The 6446-nt window shown below is 36.1% G+C and overlaps 1 pseudogene; it reads left to right on the forward strand.

Moving 5' to 3' along the window:
* The first annotated feature begins 2715 nt into the window (after positions 1-2715).
* Positions 2716-3665, forward strand: LOC118907741 (olfactory receptor 14A16-like; annotated as a pseudogene).
* Positions 3666-6446: the final 2781 nt, after the last annotated feature.

A 6446-nucleotide genomic window follows, 5' to 3' on the forward strand; every position in this document is an offset into this window, starting at 1 on the left:
CTCCGCTTGTGCTCTTAACTGACCTGCTGTTAATGGCCCTCCCTTTGGGACTGCACTGTATTCTCTTCCTCCAGTGTCTCTCCAAGGCCTCCATCTCTGGGCAAGAGACAGTGCATTCACACTCACCTTTGGACTTTGACTCACTGCATTGCTTCTAATGTCGTATTGCAGTCTATTGAGTGTGACCCATATTAGGCACTCAATAAATGACTGAAACATTGGATGCTAGATTTACTGGAGTCCTGTCACAGATATATAAACCACTAACAAAGTTAAAATATGGTACACTGATAGCACTAATAATTGAGAGAAATTTAGTATAGGCTGATACTGACTGAGCAGGTTAATGGAGAAAACAATAACACTATATTCCCTTTGGAATAAAACAGCTTGATAAATTAAAACTCTTTCACTATGGTTAAACACACAAGAGATCAGCAGGAGAGGTAAAATGGTCAAGCTCTTCAGGTCTCCTGTTTTTTTTGATTGAGTTATTGATGAAGCCAGAGTTGAGAATCATACAACTTTTCAGAGGAATCAAAAAAGCTAGTCATCTCTACTCAGTTGAGATGTGTATCCTTCTGTCCTTGTGATGTCAGAAAATTTCACTAGAAAAAAGCTTATGTAGACAACTGGAACTTTTATGTACCAGGATTTGGAGGTATACTATTAAATAATTTTTGTGGAAAATTCATTTTAAATTGAAAGCATTCTAGATTTAAAATTTCATTTTATATTTGAAAAAAGTAACAGTAGTTAAAATACTAATTTTACAAGAATGAACACTAAAAAAGATCTAGAGGGATCAATTTATTGTGTGGTACACAAATTGTTCAATTAACAATATCAGCTTTTTTGAGGTGAGTTTCAGTGGAAGAAAATATATTTGTATTAAATTTAAGGTGCTCCACTGATTATGATTTTAATGTTTTTGTTACAGTATTACATTCCTATCTGTTGTGCTGAATTTAGCATTTAGAATACTAAGGTGAAAATGTATAAAATGTTAAATGAAATAACAATTAATGAGAAGTAGACAGTAAATAATGAAGAGTCTCAAGATGAAACTAAAATTAAAATAATGTTGAGTCTTCAAAAAAGGCACGTTATATTTTTCAACCCCTAAAATGTTAATGACATATATGAGTCAGATTGTATCTTCAGGGATTCTATGAAGCATTATTTCTTGATCATTTAATATATCACATTCCAAGTGATGGACAGATATGGAAATCTATTTATCATGATGAACACCTGGATTTTTCTTAGTCTGTCACTGAGAGGCTGCTACTGATTTTGTAAAATGAAGAATTCACAATATTTTAACAGGGACAACAGCACATGTACATCAAATCTAATTTTATCATTATGAAATGTATTTTAAGTCACCCCCAAATTTTAACAACTTTGACTGGAATACATTCTAAACTTTATTTTGTTTTCATTAAAATATGTGGAATTATTTCCACTAATATATTTAAATTGCTTTATATTATTACTTTCCCAAACCTAACAACCAATATTTACTGAAGATGTTCACGTTGTCCAGCACCATGGATAAAAGTGGAACATAAAATTTTATAGAATTAGAATAAGAAGAGTGTGTGTGATAGAATGTTGTATAGAAAGGCTTAATATTTTACCACATTTGCATGAAGGTGGATGAACAAAATCTGTACAAGCAGAAGGTATCAATGTGTTACTGCGAAAAGAGGAAAATTACACTCGGCAGATCAAGACCGAATTCAGCTCCACCTGCATAAATGATCCCTTCTCCCCCACCACGTATTTGCATTCATCTTATGTTAGGGATAGAAGGAGACAGAAAAATAGATGGGGACTAGTTGAACGTGGAAAATATCATACTTGCAAGTTCATGTATTGTGGGACTGGAAGTTCAGACATGATGAAAAAGAAAAATGATTATGGAGAAAAACTTTTTAACTTATTAGATATGGGGGAAAAGTCAGATAAAATGGGAAATAATAAGAGGAAGTGATAAACTGATGAATGTAAGGCCAACAATCTTAGGTCATACCCTGTAGGATTTGATATCTAAGGTAATCAGGATATGGGTCATATAGAACCGTAATGCATATATGCATAAAACAACCTATTTTATGATAAATAATTTGAGTATTATGAATGAATAAACGCAGTTAGATCTATCTATATATTAAAATGTTAAATGTAAGAACATCTCCAGATTGAGTATTTTGCAGAGAAAATGTAAGTTAAATAGTTTATAGGATTGAGGAAGGTCTGTAATTCATTTTTTTAAAGAATTGTTTACTGTTCAATATCTTGGAAGATGTGCTGAAACAAACGTTGTTAGTCACGGGTAGGATGTAAGCACATTAAGATTAGGACACAATTTAGCAGTTATTCGTTTGTTTCTCAGGATCCAGTTATAGACATGGGGAGGGTACTTTACATCAGGACACACGTTAAGGTCGGTTCAAATTTTCAGTCCTTCAGCATCTTTCATAGAACATATTTGGGTAATAAAAATGGCACGGGCATGTGCACTGAGTATAAAGTGGTTCAGTAAAATAATGTTATTCAGGTACTGTTGGTGATCAACCCACAGAATAGGAGAAACATTTTTATTAAATAGATTGTGTGATGACTATATGAATATACAACTATATTGTAAGTTGAATATGGAATGACTTGAAAATGGCGTTTCATTTCTCTTATTTTTAATACAGATTTATGTCTCCAAGCACAACAAATCTCACAGCTGTGACAGAATTTATCGTCATTGGATTTTCTACCAATGAAAGTATGTACATTTTGTACTCAGTGCTCTTCATCTTGTTATACTTCTTTGCACTAATGGAAAGCGTCCTCATTATCATGATCATAACTTTGGACAAGCGTCTCTGCATCCCCATGTACTTCTTCCTGAAGAATTTGTCCTTCTTGGATCTCTGCCCAGTTACATTCACAATCCCCAAATCCATTGCCAACTCCTTGACTCATAGTAACTCCATCTCATTTCTTGTCTGTGTAGCCCAGGTCTTTCTGCTTGTGTTTTTAGCAACTGCAGAGCTGAATCTCCTCACCGTGATGTGCTTTGACTGCTATGCTGCCATATGCCACCCCCTGCACTACGAGGTCATCATGAAAGTGAATACGTGTGTTCAGTTGACAGCCGTGTCCTGGCTGGGTGGGGGTCTGATCGCCATAATGCACAGAGCCGGTACCTTCTCCTTATCCTACTGTGGTTCTAATGTGGTCCATCAGTTTTTTTTGTGATATCCCACAGTTATTGGCTATTTCTTGCTAAGAAAACATAAAAAAGAGAAATCGTACCTATCCTCATTAGTGTGGTATTGGATATCTGCTGTTTTATTTTCATCATTGTTTCCTATGCCTACATCTTCTTCACTGTCAGGAAAATGTCATCAACAGAAGGTCAGTCAAAAGCCTTCTCCACTTGCCTTCCACATCTGATTGTGATTGTAATATTTCTTTCCACTGGTTTCTCTGCTTATCTGAGGCCGATTTCACAGGCCCCTTCCATTTTTGCCTTTGTCATTTCTATGTTCTACACCATGGTGCCCCGAACCTTTAATCCCATTATGTATAGTGTAAGAAATAATGCAATAAAAAAGTCTCTGGGAATGTTGCTGAAGGGACTATTCATCCAAAATCATTAGGAATTCAATCTTTTATTTCAATAACAATTATCATCAATAAGATTATGTCCATTATTTTGTAATATTTTATTTAGTATCTTTTGAAAACTCTTTTTAGGAGATTTTTAGGTTTGTAACAAAATTGTTTGTGATGTATAGAGATTTTCCACATAACCCTTATACTCACAAATACATAGCCTCCCACAAGAGCAACATACTAAGTAGAGTAATACCTTTTCTAAACCAGGAATGTAACGTTGATATTTCATAATTACTCAACAACCATAGTTTACATTAGGGTTTCTTTTTTTATTATTTTGGTATCATTAATCTACAATTACATCAAGGACATTAAGTTTATTAGGCTTCCCCCTTCACCAAGTCACCCCTACATCCCCGTTCACAGTCACTGTTCATCAACATAGTAAGATGCTGAAAAATCACTACTTGTCTTCTCTGTGTTGCACAGCCCTCCCCATTCCCCCCCACTATACATGTTAATCGTAATGCCCCCTTTCATTTTCCCCTGCCATTATCCATCCCTTCCCACCCGTCCTCCCCAGTCCCTTTCCATTTGGTAACTATTAGTCCATTCTTGGGTTCTGTGCTTCTGCTGCTGTTTTGTTCCTTCAGTTTTCTTTTGTTCTTATACTCCACATATGAGTGAAATCATTTGGTACCTGTCTTTCTCCGACTGGCTTATTTCACTGAGCATAATACTCTCTAGCTCCATCCATGTTGTTGCGAAAGGTAGGATTTGCTTTTCTCTTATGGCTGAGTAATATTCCATTGTGTATATATACCACATCTTCTTTATCCACTCATCTACTGACAGACATTTAGGTTGCTTCCATATCTTGGCTATTGTAAATAGTGAAATGATAAACATAGGGGTACATCTGTCTTTTTCAAACTGGAGTGCTGCATTCTTGGGGAAAATTCCTAGAAGTGGAATTCCTGGGTCAAATGGTATTTCTATTTTGAGCATTTTGAGGAACCTACATACTGCTTTCCACATGGTTGAACTAACTTACATTTCCACCAGTAGTGTAGGAGGGTTCACCTTTCTCCACAACCTCGCCAACAGTTGTTGTTGTTTGTCTTTTGGATGGTAGCCATCCTTACTGGTGTGAGATGATATCTCATTGTGGTTTTAATTTGCATTTCTCTGATAATTAGCAATGTGGAGCAACTTTTCATGTGTCTGTTGGCCATCTGAATTTCTTCTTTGGAGAAGTGTCTGTTCAGCTCCTCTGCCATTTTTTAACTGGGTTATTTGCTTTTTGTTTGTTGAGGTGTGTGAGCTCTTTATATGTTTTGTATGTCAACCCTTTATCGGATCTGTCATTTACGAATATATTCTCCCATACTAGGAAACATTTTTGTTCTATTGATGGTGTCTTTGCTGTACAGAAGCTTTTCAACTTGATATAGTCCCATTTCGTCATTTTAGCATTTGTTTCCCTTGCCTGGGGAGATATGTTCAAGAAGAGGTCACTCATGTTTACATCTAAGAGATTTTTGCCTATGTTTTTTTCTAAGAGTTTTATGGTTTCATGACTTACATTCCAGTCTTTGATCCATTTCGACTTTACTTTTGTGTATGGGGGTAGAGAGTGATCCAGTTTCATTCTCTTACATGTAGCTTTCCAGTTTTGCCAGCACCATTGTTGAAGAGACTATTTCCCCATTGTATGTCCATGGCCCCTTTATCGAATATTAGGTGACAATACATGTTTGGATTAATGTCTGGAGTCTCTATTCTGTTCCATTGGTCTGTGGCTCTGTTCTTGTGCCAGTACCAAATTGTCTTGATTACTGTGGCTTTGTAGTAGAGCTTGAAGTTGGGGAGTGAGATCCCCCCCACTTTATTCTTCCTTCTCATGATTGCTTTGGCTATTTGGGGTCTTTGGTGTCTATATATGAATTTTGATCTATTTATTTCAGTTTATTGAAGAATGCTGTTGGTAGTTTGATAAGGATTGCATCGAATCTGTACATTGCTTTGGGTAGGATGGACATTTTGACTATATTAATTCTTCCTTGCCAGGAGCATGGGATGAGTTTCCATTTGTTAATGACCTCTTTAATTTCTCCTAAGAGTGTCTTATAGTTTTCAGGGTATAGGTCTTTCACTTCTTTGGTGAGGATAATTCCTAGGTATTTTATTCTTTTTGATGCTATTGTGAATGGAATTCTCTTCCTGATTTCCCTTTCTATTCGTTTATTGTTACTGTATAGGAAAGCCACAGTTTTCTGTGTGTTAATTTTGTATCCTGCAACTTTGCTGAATTCTGATATTAGCTCTAGTAGTTTCAGAGTGGAGTCTTTAGGGTTTTTTATGTACAATATCATGTCATCTGCAAATAGTGACAGTTTAACTTCTTCTTTACCAATCTGGATTCCTTGTATTTCTTTGTTTTGTCTGATTGCCATGGCTAGGACCTCCAGTACTATGTTAAATAACAGTGGGGAGAGTGGGCATCCCTGTCTAGTTCCCGATCTCAGCAGAAATGCTTTCAGCTTCTCGCTATTCAATATAATTTTGGCTGTGGGCTTTTCATAGATGGCCTTTATTATGTTGAGGTACTTGCCCTCTATTCCCATTTTGCTGAGAGTTTTTATCATGAATGGATGTTGAACTTTGTCAAATGCTTTTTCAGCATCTATGGAGATGATCATGTGGTTTTTGTCTTTCTTTTTGTTGATGTGGTGGATGACGTTAATGGATTTTCGAAAGTTGTACCATCCTTGCATCCCTGGGATGATTCCCACTTGGTCATGGGGTATGATCCTTTTGAT

This window comes from Manis pentadactyla, chromosome 13 (genome assembly GCF_030020395.1).
Source record: "Manis pentadactyla isolate mManPen7 chromosome 13, mManPen7.hap1, whole genome shotgun sequence".
In the NCBI taxonomy this organism is placed as follows: Eukaryota; Metazoa; Chordata; class Mammalia; order Pholidota; family Manidae; genus Manis; species Manis pentadactyla.